Source organism: Rattus norvegicus, chromosome 1, assembly GCF_036323735.1.
Source record: "Rattus norvegicus strain BN/NHsdMcwi chromosome 1, GRCr8, whole genome shotgun sequence".
Classification (NCBI taxonomy): domain Eukaryota; kingdom Metazoa; phylum Chordata; class Mammalia; order Rodentia; family Muridae; genus Rattus; species Rattus norvegicus.
In genome coordinates, this window is record NC_086019.1 from 12,686,362 (window position 1) to 12,708,151 (window position 21,790).

General features: G+C 37.7%; 1 long non-coding RNA gene across 2 annotated transcripts in view; it reads left to right on the forward strand.

Moving 5' to 3' along the window:
* The window catches only part of LOC120098787 (uncharacterized), a 42,081-nt gene extending 20,928 nt beyond the window's left edge, over positions 1–21,153 (forward strand). Inside the window, exons 2-3 of one of the 2 annotated variants that reach the window (XR_010062760.1) lie at positions 11,733–11,952; positions 20,582–21,143. This is a non-coding gene — a long non-coding RNA (uncharacterized LOC120098787). Of the gene's footprint in view, positions 1–11,732; positions 11,953–20,581 lie in introns of both variants that reach the window. The other variant, XR_010062761.1, reaches the window with a different exon arrangement.
* Positions 21,154–21,790: the final 637 nt, after the last annotated feature.

Below are 21,790 nucleotides of genomic sequence, written 5' to 3' on the forward strand. Positions count from 1 at the left end.
GAATGCAATGGAGTATAGATTTTAAATTTAGCAAATGAAACACTGCTGGCATTAGAATAGAGAAAACTACAAATAAATCAGGAAAAGAACAATGATTCATCTGATGTGTCAAGTATTGTAAATTATATTTAAAACTAAGTTACTGCCAAATGCCAAAACAAGTTTTGGACACAGGGGTTTGAAAAAGAAACCGGAAACACACAATGGGAAAAGGAAAGCATCTTCAATGAATTGTGCTGGTCTAAATGAATGTCAGTATATATAAAAATTCAAATTGATCCATATTTCTCACCCTGAAAAAACTCAAGTCCAACTGGATCAAAGACATCAAAAAGAAATGAGGTATATTGAACCTAAGAGAGATGAAAATCAGGGATACCATTGAACTCATTAGAACAGGAGAAAACATTCTGAACAGAACACAGATAACACCAGCAATTAAGGACAGCAACCAGTAAGTGAAATCTCATGAAACTGAGAAGCTTCTATAAGGCAAACAAGACCATCACCACCTCCACATCTGACAAAATACATAAAGAACTCAAGAAACTAGACATCAGCAAATGAGATAATCCAATTAAAAAATGAGGTACAGATCTAAACAGTAAATTCTCAACAGAGGAATCTCAAGTGGCCAAGAAATACTTAAATAAGTGTTTAATATCTTTAATGATATGGGTAATAAAAGTGTTAACTACTTGAGATCCCATCTATACCTGTCAGAATAGCTAATATCAATAACACAAATGACAGCACATGCTTCCAAGAATGTTGAGAATGGGGAATACATCTTCATTGCTGATGGGAATGCAAGTAGTATGGCCAATAAACAGGATTTCTCTTTGTCACAGTCCTGGTTGATCTTTAAGTCACAGTATAGAGCAGAACGGCCATGAACTCACTGAGATCATCAGCTTACCCCTTTACCTCCTGGGTCTGGGGATTAAAGGCATATGCCTCCAAATCCAATAAGACAAATTCCTTAATACCTCTAGATGTTGGTGAATAGGCCATAAATGTCATTGATAGCACAATCTTGTGCCATTAGGACTTGAGGTGATGTGCACATATGGTCTCATTTTTGACTGATGTAAATGATAGCCACTGTGCTGTTGCTTCCTTTACTTTAAGCAATAGAAAATGCATGCAGTTAAATTCCTGTCTTTTGATTGATTTTTTTTAAAAAAAAAAGCACTTTTATCTGGCTTCCCATCTATTGCTAAATTACATGTAAAAAATCAATATGTTGTGAATTTCTATTTACCTTGACTAAAAGAAAAAATGGTTTAATTTTGGTAATGAGAGTGTCTGAGATACCTACAATGTATTTTTATGAAATTGCTTCTTCCGGTTGACTTACGTTTTTTATATAAAATTATCTGTGTTACTAAGAGACTGATGTTCACAGTTTATATAAATATCTTTTCATTAATATTTTCTTTTATATTTTGCTAGGGTAAAAGATCTACTAACCAAAGATCTACTAACCAAAAATAAAAAAGAATAAAGATAAAACCCTCCTTGTAAAATTATAGAGTTCAAGCTTCCAAGTGGCCTTCAGCCTAGAGGAAAGTTTGGCAGTGTCTCTCACACCTGTTTGGCTGACTTATTTTTGTGAGCTTCATCTCCCTTCCACCCAGTCTGTGCTGTCTTTGTTGGACACCTTTTTTTGGGTGGTGACATTTGCATATTTTTGTGTGCATTCAATAGCCAAAGAATCATAGTCATTAAAGATAACTCATTCTATAATTTTTAACACACAAGCAAGAAAAGATGCATTTGGACACTGGTGCTCAACACCTTTTACCAAGATAAAGTACATCTTAAACACCTACAAAGCAAATGAGATTGGAGAAGACTCAAAGTCTAAGCTGTGAAGTGGTCTTGCAACACTATTCTTTAGTGTTACTCTTCTCCAGATTTTCTAGCACTAACACAGTACCAGTCTGTCTCCTGCTTTTTTGTCAGATTCTTGTAGTTTACTCCTGCAGCATCCCTTATGAGATAGGGAATATTCTGAATTCCCAGTACCCACTTTATAGATCATGAAATGGAGACACAGAACACATAACAAGTATGGATACACAGATACCAACTCACAGGAAAATATATGCAATACTTTATTGGAACGGAAAACGGATCTCATATTTAAAAATAATTCATTTCACACACACAAAAAATCATCACATAAGGAAAATGTATATTCTTTACATAAAATTTCTGAAATGAAAATTTTCTTGGTATTTTCAACCTTTTAATGGAGACATGCTGTTCTTGATGATTGTCCAATGGCTGAGCCAAAGAAGTGCCTGTATCAAAATTAAATTTGATGATAGGTAGGAAAAACACAAACCGTCATAATTCTGAATTAAACAGAAAGACGTAAAGTGGAAATTGTTGAGTTTCTTTGCTATTATTTCTTTTGAAACATTCAAGCTTGCTACTGTGCCATCTCACCATCTCCTGGCTTCCTTCACCATCAAAATTTACCTCAAAAGCAAACAAAACCAGCCTCTGCTGGAAGCCAGGGGACTCAAAAAAATGGCAGATCCAATAATCATCGATGGTAATTTGTATTAGTTTATACAACTTTCTATTTCTCAATCTAAAGAATCATGTTTAAGTAAAATAAGCACTAAGACCTAAAGAGAGAAATAAATTCCATTATTTGGAAAGACCCAGACTAGTCACCTCTTTACCTTTGCTGGTAAATTTTAACTTTGAAATTGAATAAAATTAGTTATCATGAAGCTTAGAATATGTTTCATATAAGCATTATGAAAAAATAAATCTTTCTTTCATTCAGTTGATTTTTCTCGGGTCACATTAAAAACTGACTAAGATGTAGGGGAGTATATAATTCCTTAGCAAACTTTGCTATTTGGTAACAAGAAAAGTCATAGTGTGGCATATCATGATGTAATTTAAGCTGAAAATATTTACTTTGAAAACTAAAGCAGAAAATGATAACAGCATTCTGGTTTATAAGTTAAATGTAATAAAAAGCATTCATATACAATTAGCATATATGAAAAACATAACTCTTTACAAAATTAATAATGCTTTTATTTTTTAATCAATATGTTTTCCAGGTATCTAAAGATTTGCTGTGCAGGACTGATACATCATTTGTTTGTTTGTTTCTTTCTTTCTTTCTTGTTTTTTTTTCCTTTCACTAGATAGTTTTGGCTAGCCTACACTGGCTTTGTAGATGAAGTTGACTGTCAACTCACAAAGATCTGCATATTTCTACCTCCCAAGCTCTAGGATTAAACTTCTATGTTTCACCACAAATAGGTCATGCAACACATACCAAGATTTTAAAGGGCAAATATGGCTCCATTGTTTCTCCTGAACTCAAAGGAGATAGCTATTTTAGCTTCATTGCTTTTACTCCATGACTCTTCTGTTTAACTTATATCATATTATTATATGATAAAATGAAATTATATGATAATATATATTATTAAATAGTTATAGAAAAGCGGTATGAAACAATGTATAGTATGAATGAGATTATTGGACTGGGAACCCAAGAACATTGTAAACATACTCTAACCATATTGTTCACTTTTTTAAAAACTACTTTTAAATTACTTTGCACATGATGGCACTTGTGCCTTACAAGCTTGCTACTTGTCATCTACTTACCTGGCCCTCTGTAAGGAACTGACATAAAAATAGACAGACCTTTTAAGTTATAAAAGTTTGTGCTAGTGAATGTCATCTAGCAAATAGCAGACTTTAAGTAAGGAATGAATTGTTAACTAATAAAGTCATAAATCCTGGCCATTTAAAAATCTTATGTTTTTTTTCCAATTTAAACCTCCTTTAAATACTTAATATGCATTTAATTTACTTCGGATTATGTAACTGTTAGGAAATGACCTAAGTAGATATTTCCTGTACAGAACAGTAAAGCTCTCATTTTTATTTGGATCTACCTTGGTCCATAAATAACATTCAAGTACAGATATTGTTAAATGACTTATGCTTTATATATTAAAGACTATTTTAGAGCTAAGCCTACAAAAGTTACTAAAGAGTAGATATAAAATAAGGCATTAATACACTTATTCTGTTTATTGCTAGACTCTGCTTTTTCCTAAGAGTATTTGTCCTTACTTTAGTAATGTTAGATACTGCATTACATGGACTGTGTGCAGGGCCAATTTATAACCATGTTCTATTGCTTTCTTGTACTTCTAGAGGTTTCATTTGCATTGGTCCTAAAGAAAAGATGAATTACCTCATAGCAAGCTGTACAAATAAAACTTTACAGTCATTTACATAAGGCAGAATCCTGGAACTATTAAGTCATCAGACAGCACATGGTCTTGGAATTTTGCAGATCTGAACAGAACCTGCACTGTGGCCAGAAACATGGAGATTAAGTATCAGAAGATATGCTGCAGAAAGACAGTTCCTGCACTGGTGCATTGTGCTATTAGCAAAGAACATCAGTATAAAGTCTTAATACTATGTTTTTTAATGTAATTGATCCAATTGAACCATCAGAATGGCAGAATACGGGTTCAAAAATATAGATTTTTAAATATTTTAAAATTACTTTCCAAAGAGATAATGTTTTGCCTACAATATAAAATCAGTCAAAATGATACTATATTAATTTATGTTCTTTGATATTATTTTACCACTTGTTTTATTTTAAGAGCTGGACTCTATACAACTTGTAGCATTAGAATTTTATTGGTGGATGGAAATTTAGCATTTCATTTAAAAATGTGCTTTTATTTAAAGTGTGTTTGATAAAGTTTTTGAGCTACAAAATCTTAATACCTCATTTTGTTTATATGTTTCTGGATTTTATTATAAAAACTAATGACATAAATTAAGCATATTTGATTTAATTGAGCTGAAATGAGTCCACAAATTAATTAAGTTTGAGTACTATTTAGAAAGAGAGTTATACCTTTGTTTGCTTTTAAAATTAACCAATGTTAATTTTTTTACTAAATCTTTTTTCTTGCTGTTGTTTTCATTTTTCATATTTAGAATGTGTAAATTACCATAGAATAAAAGTGATATCTGTCTTTGGTTACATATACATGTTCACTTAAAAGAATAACTATAGTAAACCATATTTTCTTGTGTTTTCAAAAGACCTAAGTGTGTCCAGGTAACAGGACATATGATTGACACATGAAGCAAGCACATTAAGTGTTAAAAGAATGCTAAACACATTGATAGAATGACAGAAAAGATTCATCTCCCACCTGCAACAAACATGGGAAATTAGCTGTGCCATGCCTGGGAATGTTATTTAAGGTCTGATTGACTACAGCAGGGCAATCCTTTGTGCAAAAAAAATTGTCCCTAACAATGTTTCCTCAAAGATATCTTCAGAATAAATGTTACATTAACCAATGGTTATGACCAAGTATCATAAACAAAAGGGGAACAAGAAAGAAGAACAGAAAGAAAGAAAGAAAGAAAGAAAGAAAGAAAGAAAGAAAGAAAGAAAGGAAGGAAGGGAGGAAGGGAGGAAGGAAGGAAGAGATCATATAAGAAGTTGTTAAGATTTTGGCTTAAAATTTTGGTTTCTAAAAAGGCATCAATAGGAAGAGAAACCATTAGTCCTGCCAAGGCTGAACACTCCCACCATAGTGTAGGGGAATCTCAGGGTAGGGAGGTGGGTAGGGGGATGGTTGGGAAGGGGGAACACACTTATAGAAGAAGAGAAGGGGGATTGGATAGGGGGTTTATGGTCAGGAAACACGGGAAAGGGAAGAACATTTGAAGTGTAAATTAAAAATATCCAATAAAAATAAAATAAAATCATACGCAATGTCTACTAATAAAAGTTAAATGCATGATAGTATTCATACATAATAATACATGCAACCAAGAATGACAAAGACCTTTATGTGCTTATGATGGAATAGCTTCTAGGATTTAAAAAACATTAACAGTGTTTAAGAGATAGCGACACTGGGAGCTGTGGAGAAATTTTTAACTGGAGTTCAAATAAAGCTCTACAATACCGATTATTAAAAAAAAAAAAAGAAAAGAAAAAATTCCAATGAGGGAGACAGGTAGACCCTCAGAGGCACAGACAATCCTGAGAACTCAGAAGAGACTACCATTTCTGCTCACACTCCTGGAACAAGAGGAACCTGCCTACTGGCCTCTGGATACAGGATTATAGGAACAGTCAGTGGCAGGGACTTACTGGTTTCTGCCTGTGCCCTGAACTGAACTGAATCAATCCCATATCCACCTGCACCCAAATTCCATAGGGGAGAAAGCTGGAACCTCAGAAGTGCAGACAATCATGAGACCTCAGGGGAGACCTCCACTTCTGCTCACATTTCTGACCCAAGAGGAACCTGCCAAGTGTCCTCTGTGTCCTCTGGGCACAGGGACCTATGAACAGTCAGGGGCAGGACTCTTCTGGTTTCTGCATGTGCAGAGAGCTGAAAGTCAGTCACCAGGAGCACCTAAACACTTAAGAGCAGAGGTACGACCAACTTTTCTGCTCTAAGCGACCCGCCTGGATGCTTCAGATCACATAAATCCAGGAGAAACTCTCTGCTCCAAGATCCAGCTGAAAACAAACAAACAAACAAAAAACCAATTGACTCACAGGCCTACAGGAGGGTCAAGCCACTGTCAAAGACAGCAAAACTAGCTAACACCAGAGACAACCTGATCGCAAGAGGCAAGCACAAGAACCTAAACAACAGAAACCAAGACTCTGTCCCATCATCAGAGCCCAGTTCTCCAATCAAAGCAAATACTGATATCCAAACACACCAGAAAAGCAATATTTGGATTTAAAATCACATCTCATGATGATGATAGAACACTTTAAGAAGGACATAAATATCTCCCTTAAAAAATACAAGACAACACAGGTAAACACATAGAATCCCTTAAAAAGTAAACACAAAATCCCTGAAAGAATTACAGGAAACCACAACCAAACAGGTGAAGGAATTGAACAAAACCATCCAGGACTTAAAAATGGGAAGAGAAACAATAAAGAAAGCACAAAGGGAGATAACCCTGGAGATAGAAAACTTAGAAAAGAAATCAGGAGTCATAGATGCAAGCATCATCAACAGAATAAAAGAGATAGGAGAGAGAATCTCAGGGACAGAAGATACAAAAGAAAACATCAACACAACCATCAAAGATGATATAAACCGCAAAAATCGCCCAGGCCAAAACATCCAGGAAATCAGGGACACAATGAGAAGATCAAAGTCAAGTATAATAGGTATAGAAGAGAGTAAAGACTCCCGACTTAAAGGGCCAGTAAATATCTTCAACAAAAGTATAGAAGAAATCTTCTCTAACCTAAAAAAAGAGATGCCCATAAACATACAAGAAGCATGAAGAACTCCAAATAGATTGCACCAGAAAAGAATTTCCTGCCGTCACATAATAGTCAAAACACCAAATGCAAAAAATCAAGGAAAGAATATTAAAAGCAGTAAGAGAAAAATGTCAAGTAACATATAAAGGCATATCTATAAGAATTAAACCAGACTTCTCACCAGAGACTATGAAAGACAGAAGATCCTGGGCAGGTGTCATACAGACCCTAAGAGAACACAAATGCCAGCCTAGGCTACAATATCCAGCAAAACTCTCAATTAACATAGATGGAGAAACCAAAATATTCCATAACAAACCAAAATTTACACAATAGTTTTCTACAAATCCAGCTCTACAAAGGATAATAGATGGAAAACTCCAACACAAGGAGGGAAACTACAACCTAGAAAAGGCAAGAAATTAATCTCCTTGCAACTAAACCAAAAGAAGGGTGACATGAAAAACATAATTTCACCTCAAAAAACAAAAATAACAGGAAACAACAACCACTATTCCTTAATATCTCTTAACATCAGTGGACTCAATTCCCCAGTGAAAAGATAGATTAACAGATTAGATATGTAAAGTGGACCCAGCATTTTGCTGCTTACAAGAAACACATTCCAGAGACAAAGACAGATACTACCTCAGAGTAAAAGGCTGAGCCCAGGACCAGATGGGTTTAATGCAAAATTCTATCAGATCTCCATAGAAGATGTCAGACTAATACCATCCAAACTATTCCACAAAATAGAAACAGAAGGAGCACTACACAATTCCTTCTATGAAGCCACAATTACTCTTATACCTAAACCACAAAGACCCAACAAAGAAAGAGAACTTCACAACAATTTCCCTTATGAATATTAATGCAAAGATACTCAATAAAATTCTTGCAAATAGACTCAAAGAACACATCAAAGTGATCATCCACATAATCATTTCTTTAAATGTTGATAAAGCATTTGACAAAATTCAATATCCCTTCATGATAACAGTCCTGGAAAGATCAGGAATTCAAGGCCCATACATAAACATAGTAAAAGCAGTATAAAATAAGCCAGTAGACATTAAACTAAATGGAGAGAAACTTGAAGCAATCCCACTAAAATCAGGGACTAGACAAGGCTGCCCACTCTCTCCCTACTTATTCAACATAGTACTCGAAGTCCTAGCCAGAGCAATCAGACCGCGAAAGGTGGTCAAACGGATACAAATTGGACAGAAAGAATTAGAAATATCACTATTTGCAGATGATATGATAGTATATTTAAGTTACCCAAAAGTTCCAGTAGAGAACTCCTAAGACTAATAAACAATTTCAGTAAAGTGGCTGAGTACAAAATTAACTCAAACAAATCAGTAGCCTTCCTCTACTCAAAGGAAAATGGGCTGAGAAAGAAAGTAGGAAAATGACACACATCACAATAGTCACAAATAACATAAAATACCTCCATGTTTCTCTAACAAAGGAAGTGAAAGATCTGGATGACTAGAACTTCAAGTCTCTGAAGAAAGAAATTGAAGAAGATCTCAGAAGATGGAATGACCTCCCATGCTCATGGATTGGCAGGATTAATACAGTAAAAGTGGTCATTTTGCTAAAAGCAATATACAGATTCCATGCAATCCCCTTCAAAATTCCAGCTCAATTCTTCATAGAGTTAGAAAGAGTAATTTGCAAATTCATTTGTAATAACAAAAAACCCAGGCTAGTGAAAATTATCCTTAACCGTATAAGAACTTTGGGGGAATCACCATGCCTGCCCTCAAGTTTTTTTTACAAAGCAGTAGTGATAAGAACTGTATGGTAATAGTACAGAGACAGACACATAGATCTATGGAATAGAATTGAAGACCCACAAGTGAACCCACACACCTATGGTCACTTGGTCTTTGACAAAGGAGCTAAAATCATCCAATGGAAAAAAAAAAAGATAGCATTTTCAGCAAATGGTGCTGGTTCAACTGTAAGTCAGCATGTAGAAGAAAGCAAATCTACCCATTTTTATCACCCTATATGAAGCATAAGTCCAAGTGGATCATGGACCACCACATAAGTGGTCCATATACACTCAAACTAATAGATGAAAAAGTGGAGAAAAGCCACATGGGCACTAGCGAAAATTTCCTGAACAAAACATCGATGGCTTATTCTCTAATATCAAGAATCGGTAAATGGAACCTCATAAAACTGAAAAGTTTTTGGAAGGCAAAGGACACTGTCATTAGGACAAAACACCAATTAACAGATTGGGAAAATATCTTTACCAATCCTACATCAGATAGAGTATAATATCCAAAATATGAAAAGTACTCAAGGAGCTAGACTCTAGAGAGCCAAATAACACTATTAAAATATGGGTTCCAGAGCTAAACAAAAAATTCTCAGCTGAGGAATATCAAATGGCTGAGAAGTACCTAAAGAAATGTTCAATTTCTTTAGTCACCAGGGAAGTGCAAATCAAAACAACCCTGAGAGTCCACCTCACACCAGTCAGAATGGCTAAGATAAAAAACTCAGGTGACAACAGATTCTGTCAAAGATATGGAGAAAGAGGAACATTCCTCAATTATTGGTGGGATTGCAAACTGGTTCAACCACTCTGGAAATCAGTCTGGAGGTCTCTCAGAAAATTGGACATAGTACTACCAGAGGACCCAGTTATACCCCTCCTGGGCATATACCCAAATGATTCTCTAACAAACAACAAGGACACATGTTCCACTATGTACATTGCAGCCTTATTTATAATTGCCAGAATCTGGAAAGAACTTAGATGCCCTTCAACAGAGCAATGGATACATAAAATATAGATCTACACAATGAAGTACTACTCAGCTAACAAAAACAATGGCTTCATGAAATTCATAGGCACATGGATGGAACTAGAAAATATCATCCTGAGTGTGATAACTCAATCACACACACACACACAAAAACTACACATGATAGGCATTCACTAATAAGTAGATATTAGCCCAAAAGCTCAAATTACCCAAGATAAAATCCACAAACCACATGAACCTCAAGAAGAACAACCAAAGTGTCGATGCTTCAGTCCTTATTTAAATGTTGAACAAAAATATTCATAAGAGGGAATATGGAGACAAAGTTTTGAGCTGAGACTGAAGGAATGGCCATTTGGAGCCTCTTCCACCTGGGTATACAGCCCATTTATATATAGTCACTAAAACTAGATAGTATTGATGAAGTCAAGATATGCATGCTGACAGGAGCCTGATATAACTGTCTCCTGAGAGGTTCAGCCAGAGCATGTCAAATACAGAGGAGAATGATAGCAGCAAATCATTGAACTGAGAATGGGATCCCAGTTGGAGGAATCAGAGAAAGGATTGAAGGAGCTGAGGGGCTTGCAACCCCATAAGAACAACAATACCAACCAGAGCTCCCAGGGACTAAACCACTCCCAATGACTACACCTGGAAAGACCAGTGGGTCCAGCTGCATATGTAGAAGAGGATAGCGCTCTTGGGTACCAGTCGGAGGAGAAGCCCTTGGTCCTGCCAAGGCTGGACCCCTCAGTGCAGGGGAATGCCACAGGTGTTGGGAAGGGGGATGTAGGGTTGGTTGAACACACTCATAGAAGACGAGGAGTGGGATGGGATAGATGGCTTATGGCCAGGAAACTGGGAAAAGGAATAACATTTGAAATGGATATAAAAAAATCAATAAAAAGGCATTTTATCCTCAAGGTAGGGTATTCAATGTGAAGAAGTCTTATCACGGTATCAGCAAGCAGGGAATAAGAAACTCCATGATGTGCTTGCTTTCTCCTTAACATCCACCATTTTATTCCATGAGGGTTCTGATAGATGGAATGGTTCCTACCATATCAAAGTTAGCTCTTTCTGTAGAAATGCCATAAAGGAAACAAACAGTTGTGTGATTCTCTAGTTTCTGTGCAGGTTCTAAATCTAGTCAAATTGATGATGACAATTAATCAGCATAAAAAAAGAGAGAATCCTTTCTTGATGTCTTCTCTTCTCTAGGCCACTTTTCCACTACAGTCAACATAGATATGTCACAGAATTTCAAAGAATAAAAATAACAGGGCACCAAGTGAGGGATGGGGTTGCTATACCACTGTCAAAGCTCTGACCCATATTTCTTCCTATCTAAAAGAAACTCAGGAATGGAAATGGAGAAGAGTCTGAGGAAAAAGATCCAGCAACAGGCCCAAAGTGTTATTCAGCTCATGGGGAGGCCCTAAGACCTGACACCATTACTGAGGCTATGGGGCATTCACAAAAGGGACCTATCAGGACTGCCCTCCAAAAGATCCAACAAATGGTTGAAAGAGTGAGATGCAGATATGTGTACCCAACCAATGAATGAAAACTGCTGACCCCTCTCGTTAAATTAGGGAAAAGCTGGACGAAGATGAGGAGGAGGGCGACCCTGTAAGAGGACCGACCAGCAGTCTCAATTAACCTGGGCCCCTGAGATCTCTCAGACACTGGATCACTAACCAGGCAGCATAAGCCAGCTGAGATGAGGCTTCCGACACATATACAGCAGAGGACTCCTGGATCTGGGTTCAGTCAGAGAAGATGCGACTACCCCTCAAGATACTAAGTTTAGAGGTCTGCTGTGGTGGGTAGGGAGGGGACATACTTGTGGTGACACTGGAAGTGGGGAGGACGAATGGGATGTGGAACTGTGGGATGGAAATAAAATCTGGAGTGTAAAAATAAATAAGTAGGGGTTGGGGATTTAACTCAGTGGTAGAGCTCTTGCCTAGGAAGCGCAAGGTCCTGGGTTCGGTCCCCAGCTCCGAAAAAAAGAACCAAAAAAATAAATAAATAAGTAAATAAAAAATTAAGAAAAGAAGCAAGCAGTAAACAAAACAAAACAAATATAACATTATACTCTAGAATTGTCAAATTAGAGATCTTGTACATCTGTCCTTCAAATTTAATATTCTTTGCCACACAGTTGTTTCTTATAGAAAAAGTAGTTACTAATATAATTCATATATATATATGTATATGCTATAAAATGTATGTATGTGTATGTGTATGGATATTTGAACTGATATCTACCAATACATTAAACAATATCTATGCCATATTTTATATATTACATGACAAAAATGTTGAAATATTCTTGTAAGAAAGCTTTTTAGAAAGTAAATATTGATGTAGTTTGATTCCCAACTGTCTGAAAGACAGCTACATATATTTCAAAGTGGCTGTACAAGTTTTCACCCATGCCATAATGGAGGAATGCTCTCCTTGTTCCACATCCTCACCAACATGAGCTGTCCCATGTGATTTTTACTTTAGCCATATTGACAGGTATAAAATGTAATCTCATTTTGATTTCTATTATCTGAAGGCTAAAAGTGTTAAATACGTCTTCAAATGCTTCTCGGCTACTTGATTCTTGTGTTGAGAATTCTGTTTAGATCTATTCTCCAGTTTTAATTGAATTATTTATTTGTAGATGCCTAATTTCTTGAATTCTTTATATATTTGGAAGATGGCCCTCTGATAGACGAAGAGTTGGTGAAAGTCTTTTCTATTTATGTAGGGTGCTGTTTTGTCTTATTGAGTGTATCTTTTGTCTTATAGAAGCTACTCAGTTTACATGAGGTCCCACTTATTAATTAATGATCTATGTGCTACTTATGTTCTTTTCAGAAAGTTGTCTCCTCTGCTAATGTATTTAAGGCTATTCCCTGCTTTTTAGTCTATCAAGTTCAGTGTATCTGGTTTTATGTTGAGATCTTTGATGCTGGAACAGGCAATGGAGCATCCCAATGAGATAGAGACAACACCATATCTGGCTACTTGAGAGCCAATGAGATGCTGGGAGGGGGGCATAAAGATTTGCCCAGTTCCTGCAATCAACAAGTCTGCTTTTGCTATTTGACTGACTTCTGGAATCCGTGTCATTGACTCTTCAACTTCTTTCCCACCCCCAAAAGTATTAGTCAGTGTCATAAGCAACACCACTTGTAATTGACTTTTGTGAAGGGTAAAAGATATGGATCTTTTAGAAGCAGAGAAGATTTCCAGTTGTGGGTTTAGGGAGAGAACCCCGCCACAAAACCTTCAACCTACCATTTATTTGTTGCCTGTATGATGTGCTAGGTCAAAAGTAGCAGAGAGGGTTGGGGATTTAGCTCAGTGGTAGAGCGCTTGCCCAACAAGCAAAAGGCCCTGGGTTTGGTCCCCAGCTCTGAAAAAAAAAGAAAAAAGAAAAAAAAAAGTAGCAAAGAAATTGTGCACTTGGCTAACCAATAACTGTTCCAAGTTGAGACGCATGCCACGAGAGTGAAACAACCCCTGATGTTGCCTGGATGACCAGAAATCAGAGGATGAATGGCTCAGAGACCTAGGATATTACCAAACACAACCTGTAAAGTATCATCATCATCATCATCATCATCACCACCACCACCACCATCATCACCATCACCAACATCACCATCACCATCACCATCCATCATCATCACCATCACCACCATCACCACCACCATCATCATCACCATCATCATCATCAAAGAAATTATTACTAATGGTTATCTGCTATACTCACAGATTGATGCCTAACCCAAAGGTCATCAGAGAGTCTTCACCCAAAAACTAATGAATACAGATGCAGATACACAGTCACACATTTAAGCAGAGTTTGGGAAATCCTAATGAAGACAGTGAGGAAGGATTGTAGGGGCCAGCATGGTAAAGGACACCACAGAAAAGCTACAAGAATAACAAACTTACCTGGACTCACAGAGACTCACAGAAACTAAACTAAATGGAATCAGAGCCAGTGTGAGTCTAACTTTGGCCCACTGTATATATGTTAGAGTTGTATAGCTTGGTGTTTTATGGGTCTCTTAATGGAGAGAGCAGGGGCTATTTTTGATGCTTTTCCTGCTTTGGGTACCCTTGTCCCCCCGCTGAATTGTCTTGTCCAGCCTCAATATGAAGGGAGATGCCTAAACCTTTTGCAATATGACTTGACATGTTTAGCTAATATCTGTGGGAGGCCTGGCCATTTCAGAAAGGAAGCAGAGGAAGAATAACTGGGGAAGAAGAAGAAGGGAACATGAAGGAATGGGGGCAGAAGAAAGGATAGGACTCTGCAGTCAGGATGTAATATATGAGAGAATAAATTAATTAAAAATTAAAAGTTAAAAAGTGAAAATTTTAACCCTAAACAATTAAGAATATCATGGGAGAGACCTAGCTGCCCCCCTGCCATGAGGCTCTTGAAGGTAAAGATGCTGAGAGCCCTGTCCTCTGCTCTAGGGCACCAGTAGCCTTAGACACACAGAGGCCTGCCTGTAACTGCTTGAGGCAGTGTGGCAGTGCAGGAGGGGGAAGATATCCAGAGACTCCTCTGCTGTCATGCTGCACCGGTGGGCTGTAGAAGCCTAGAGGCCCACTTGCCAACATGCATCGTGTCACAGACAGAAGTCACCCAGAGGCCCCCAGACATGTAACCCACCTGCAACAGGAGTCACTAGAATATGCAAGTCTGTGGTGAACAGATGGGAGAGAAAAATGTGGAAGAGTTTTAGCATTATGAGGAGAGACGGAACTAAAGATAAGAGAGTGGTGCCTAGACAGGTAGCACAGTGGACCCAGCTTTGGAAGTCTGGGTGTGGGTGAGCTGGCCCTAAGAGAATGAGAGTAAGAGAGCTGACCTCCTGCTCATGGTAGCACTGGGTGGCCTAGCTAGGGCAGTGTTAGAGAGGTAGCACTCCTGTGCAAGCAAGAGAGAGCCAATTGGTGACCAGCTCAGCCACCAGCCATGCCCAGATCTAGGAAATGAATTGGCCCACCCCCAATTCTGTGAACTGTTAGGGCTCATGAAAAAGTTGGTCCTGCTGACCCAAAGATGCAGAATCTCCTTGACACAGGGCAACAACAGGATAACCAGGAGAACTTCCAGAGAGGATCCAATATTGATGATATGACAGAAGCCAAAGACCTCTAACCAGGCTAGTGACTCATGGCAATGATAACCTACAAGTTAAGATGTGTGGAGAGAGAGAGATACTCCAAGAGACACTGTGATATACTACAGCTTCCACTGCTAAGTATTGTTATGGTCTGCTTGGTTTAATTGTTTGTTTGTTTGTATATGTTTCATTTTCTATTGGCAGGGGAGGCTGCAAGGGAGAAGGGCTGGTACAAGGGAATGGGAAAATGAGTGAGACTGAGTTACATGATAGGAAACAGAATCAGTGAAAAGTTATAAAAAGAGTATGCTGGGTTTGCTGATTCCACAGTGATTTTAAGGTAAACAAAGACTTTATGCACAGCCATTTTTAATGAGGTTTTATTTTATTCTGAGGTAACTCACTGTATCAATGACAGGCATTATTGTAAGGTGATTTTATTTATCTTTCAAATTTTTTAGTATGATTTGTGAGGGAGCGATTGGAATATGGTATGTTTAGGAATGGCCAAGTGACTATGAAGACATAAACTTTACAGATAGAGCTGAAGAACCTCAAAATTCTTCACGAGGAGAAAGTTAAGTTAAAATATGAATCAACTTTTCAAAGTAAATTTGACATAGAATTAGCATTAAAAATGGACGAAACATCTTCTAGATTAGTTCATTTCACTCATAGATGGTTATATTGAAGATGAAAATATCCTGGGTAGTTATATCCTAGAAAATAGACTACGTCAAGGGGGAAGTAGACAATCTTCCAAAGAAAGGGATATAAACTATAATGCTATAAATGGATAAACAGAAAATTAGGAAAGGTGTTCTGCAAAAGATATCTTTTATCCCCCTAATGTAATTGTCATCTCACAGGCTTATTGTCTCCATCTCCTAACCTAGGTCTGGTCCTGGAATTTCTAGCCTCTGTACAATCTTATCTACACCTAGAATGTTTTCAGCCTCTGAGACTCACTGCTGAATAAGCTCACCCTTTCTAGCTCGATCTGAACTCCTGCTGCTGGTCCGTGGTGCCGTTCTTGCTCAAAACGCCCTGCCAACCCACCTGATTCAGTCTGGCTTCTCTCAGCTTCTCCTGAATTGCTCAGCTTGGCCTCAAACTAACTCTGGCAATGTGCTCTAATCTTCTGACTCCTTCTCATTCTCTGGCCCATTCCATCTTCACCTGTGTCTAGATTGTTCTTTCTCTGCCAACCGTGTCTGTACAACTGTCCCTGTCGTGGTAAAACTCCTTCCTTTTATTCTCTTTCTTTCTGTGCTGCTCTGGTTTTTGTTTTATTATTATTATTTTTGCCCTGCTTATTCTTCAGGGTAGCAGGATTCTTATCTTCTCTACCTGTTTGGTTCTGAGAATCAGAAGGCAATGCTCTCAACTACTGCACTGCTCTCCATGAGCTCTACTGTGCTGTACTGTATTCTCCTCCTGTACCATTTGTTTCTCCCTCAAGTATCCTCCCTTCTTCCCTTTCCTCTCTCTTCTCTTAAGGATGGGCATATCCTATTCTGTCAAACTGTTCTCTGATTCATTCCTTTGTCTGCTGCTCAATTAGATATCACTTTCAAACTTGTGTGCTTCCTTCTCCAAACTAACTTTACCTTCGTTATTTGGAATTGAAGGTGTTTACTAAGGGTGCGTCTGTATTCCAGCCAGAGGGATTAAAGGTGTGTACTGCAGGCTGAGCCACACCTCTAGAAACCGGTCTTTTCAGTAAATAACATAATCGCAGGGTTCACAGTGTGATCAAAATCATGCAACAAGAAAATCAATGTGGAGTGGGTTGGAAGAGCAGGTTAGAAGAGAGAATATGGAGAAGGGTAACGAACATAGAAAATTTTTTTAGAAGCCATATGAAAGTGTATTACAAAAGCTTTATTTAAAATATATACATAAATGAATAAAGTTTAAATCAAGGTACCTTATAATGGGGAGGCAGTTAGATGTCATATGCCAACACATAAGAGTCCAGCACCAGGGATAAAGTCATTATTTTAGTCTGTGGCAAAAAGGGTTCCATACAGCCCATCCTACTCCTTAAATTTTATAGATTATTGCAAATTCTATTGCTTACTATTCTATTACTACAATAAAACACTAAGGCAACATATAAGGGAAAGCATTTATTTGGGTTTCTGGTTTCGGAGGACTGAGGGTCATGATAGTGGGGAAAAGGCATGGCATCAGGAGCGGCTGGGAGCTCACTACAAGCAGGAGGCTAAGAGCAGCTTGAGAGTGCCCTGAGTCTTTTGAAACCCAAAGCCTGTACTCAGTGATAGACTCCCTCTCACAAGGCCATACCTCTTTTTCTTTCCTGTTTTTAGATCACATCACTTTTTTAAAAATTTCTTTCTTTTTTAAATTAGATATTTTATTTATTTACATTTCAAGTGTTATCCCCTTCCCTGGTTTCTTCTCTGAAAACCTCTATCCTATCCTCCCTTTCCCTGCTTCTATGAGGCTGATCTCCCACCCTCCCACCAATTCCCATCTTCATGCCCTGTCATCTTCCCCTACACTGGGGCATCGAGCCTTCATAGGACCAAGGGCCTCTCCTGCCATTGATCTCGACAAGGGGCCAGACCTCTTCATACTTCCCAAATAGTTCCACCAGCTGGAGGCCAAGTATTCAAACACATGAGCCTATTGGGGCCATTGCCATTGAAAGCAGCACAGTTACCCTCCACAGCCTGATAGTAAGGCCCTGCTTCTGAAAGCATCACAAACATGTAACATTGAACATAAAGAAGTCAAGCTTGTGCTCGACTAGAACCTTCACCATGACTGACTTGCATTTATAGGATTAAAAGTTGCTATAGACACCTCCAGAAGGAAAAAGTAACCATCAGCCTTACTCAGGTATGAACACTTTGAGCTAAAATAGTGACCTGCTGGCAAGAAATACCAACTGTTGCAGTAGCAATATAAATGTTATTGGAGTAACCAAACACTTTTTTATTGGATTTAAGGCCCAACCATGGGCTAGAACCTTGTTTAAAAGTACCTGATACTTTTTAGAAGGCCATGGACATACAAATGGTAAGGTTATGGAATCTAGGAGAAAACCTACTCTTAGTACACAGCTCATTGAACATAAAAGTAAAAAACAAAAAACTACTGATTAAATATTATTGTATGCATAGCAGTGCATTGCTCAACCATCAGAGAAAATTCCTGTAGTAGATGTTAACTAGCAGAGGAGCCCACAACTTGTCTGTTTGTAGATAGAAAGCAACTTTGAAGAACTCAGTTTCAAATGAGAAGTCTGGATTGTAACTCCTGCACTCAGGGCTAAGGGAATCTTTGTGGAAGAGGAGACCAAAAGATTGTAAGAGTAAGAGGTAGTGAAAGATCCCAAGGAAACTACTTTTTTCAGACACGAGACTTAAACACAAAATCATAGAGACTGACAGCATTTCAAGACTTGCATTTTGGGGTTGGGAATTGTCACACAAACCACTAAAACACCAGTGTCAAATATGGATGGCTTATTGAATACCACCCCCAAACTGATCGATCAGGCTTGGGAGCTGAATCGTGGCCTTGATGTAAGGTCCAACAGGCTTTTTTATTCTCAGATCTACAAATATCTGCACTAAGTTATCAGAAACCGTTTAAGAAAGATTAAGATACATAAATTAATTTTTATGCAAATGAGATAGCCTACCATTTTTCATGGTTGTAGTGGGTGAGCTCTAAGAGTCAAGTTCCCAAGACACTTCATCCAGGATTGCTTTGTCCTGCTGATATGCTTCACCTATCACTATGATATAACTTAATGATTATTCCTGGGCATTTTTCACCATATTTGGAAGATTTTCTGTGGTTCAATATGAAGATGTACTCTCGTGTAGTAATAATGCTCTGTAGATAAACTGATGGTTTCAAAATTCCTGATGATGAGTTTATAAAATTCCCAAATCAATTCAAGTAATCTCAAGCCCCCTCTAGAATGAAAGTCGCAAATAGAGCTCTGTAAACCTTCATGTGTCAAGGGCTAATTGCACTAGGAAAAGAAATCATACTTGGAACAATCAAGGAAAATATTCCTTCTAGGTTATGTATGAGACCATTATCTGGTAATTACCAGGCAATGGACTTATTCTAATAGCTTCTTATATTGGTGTAGGTATCTGTCTTATGTTGGAGTCCATCCCAGGGGCATCTTATAAAAGGAAACACCATAAAAGCTTATTTACAGGTGCAGGAAATGCTGCTGGGTGATTGGTTCAGATCTAAGCTTATTGAGGGCAACTATACAAAACAGTTCTACTGACTTCTATCATGATTGGTCTCCAAGGGCATGAAAATAACAGAATATGTAATCAATGTGGGCATGAGAGAGTTTCCTAGTAACAGCAAAAACATGCAAGAAGGTTTCTTTTTAATGATAGGCTATGCAAGTAACAGTTACCTGAGTTTTAACATTTTACCTAGGTCTTACATTTCCTCTTATCACCGCACAATTTAAGCTAGATAAACCCTAACATGAGGGAAGATAAGTGGGCAGAAAATTTCACCTCTATCCCAGAAGTTTTTTAAAAATAAAACCCTTTGTAAATATCACTTTTATTTCCTCAGATGAATTGACAAGAGAGCACATTGACTGAGCCCAGAGCATTTCTTCCTCTGTATTAACTATTCATTGGTCTAAGGCTCATTTCTATCTAAGAGCTTCCATTTGCTTAATGTTTAAGCCTCTGATATTTACTGCTTAATAAGCTCACATGTTCTAGTTTTGTTTTTGTTTTTGTTGTTTGTTTGTTTGTTTGTTTTTTTCTGAATTCTGTCTGGTTCAACTCAGTTCTCCTCTCTCAACTCCTTTCCAAGATGACTGATTCAAATTGGGTCTCTCAGTGTTGGGCTTCATTAATCACCACACAAACTATATAAACACCGATTTTAGCTCAGCAAGAATAATTTATTGAACGCACACCTCAAGACTGACATATCAGGACCACAGAATATGACTCAGGAGCATAATTGTGAAACAAATCTGTTCTTAGGGCAGACTTTATATAGGAAAATCCAGTTCAAAGTTCAGAAGTCACTGGTGGAGACAGTACTACAAAGTAACTCGACAAAGTATTATTAGTTAACCCTTAAGCTAAGGTCCTAAGTGAGGTAAGGGGGGATGGTAGATGGGTGGTGAACAAGGGAGTTAAAGAGTATTGATACAACAGAGCATAAGTAAACAGCCATCGCATCCAGACCATTTTAGAATTTTTTTCATCTTTATTAACACGAGTATTTCTTATTTACATTTCGATTGTTATTCCCTTTCCCAGTTTCCGGGCCGTCTTCTATGGATAATTACTTCTGGGAAGCAGAGTCAGAGAATCTGAACTTAATTTTACCCTGTGAGAGAAATGTAGACTGAACACAAAGTGGCCACAGTTGTGTTAAAAGGATCAGACTTCAACACCCACTCAGCTTCTGACTGAATTGCTCTGCTAAAAAAAAAAAAAAAAAAAAAAAAAAAAAAAACTGCCTCTGACCTCCTCAAAATGACCTCCACTGACCTCACTGATTGCACTAACTGGACAGAACTGAATGAAACAGAACAAAATGGAAAAGAAAAGAACTTCACAAACTCAACTCTACTTAATTGAAATAAATTCATTTTTGACTCACTCTGTGCTGCTCTCAATTACTCTCTCCTGTACTGTTCTCCTCAAGGTTGACTGATTCTGCCAAATCTTTCTCTGATTCATCACTTTGTCTTCCCTTTAATTAGAAGTCACTTTCAAACATGGCTCTTTCCTTCTAAAACCAACTTTACCATCATTTTTCAGGATTAAATGTGTGTCCTAAGGGCTGTCTGTATTCCAATTAAAGGGATTAAAGGTATGTCTGGATTCTAGCCAGAGGGATTCAAGGTGTGTATTAATAGAATATCTTTATTCCAGGCAGATAACAAAGGCATACATTTTTGGACATCATTCCTTGCCAGAGCAACCATATATTACTGGATAAAAATTCCTCTACATCCTCATACAAGAAACTCTTAGTAATTCATCATTGCTAAAAGAAAGAAGCCTGGTCTCATGTTCAGGAGTAGTTGTTGAACACAAAATACATTTCACAAAGTGTGCATGATTGTGTGTGTGTGTGTGTGTGTGTGTGTGAGAGAGAGAGAGAGAGAGAGAGAGAGAGAGAGAGAGAGAGAGAGAGAGAGAGAGTATGTGTGTGTAATCTTTGGTTTGTTTGGTTTGGTTTTGCAAACGGAAAAAGATGGGGGATAAAGAAAGGAAAGGGTGGAGGAAGAGCTGCAACATGGGAATCTGAGAAAATATATTGTATAAAATTAAAGAAAACACAGAAAGTCTGACAGAAACAAATACCAATATAGTCATGTTGTTATGGGTTGGGGGCCCAGAAAGCAGAAGATTCTTATTGGAGGATTTTAATAGCAGTTAGACATAATTGAGTTTATCTTTGACTCAGAGCATTTCAGATATAAAGAATATTGTATGGAAATCCAGCGGGGAGGAACG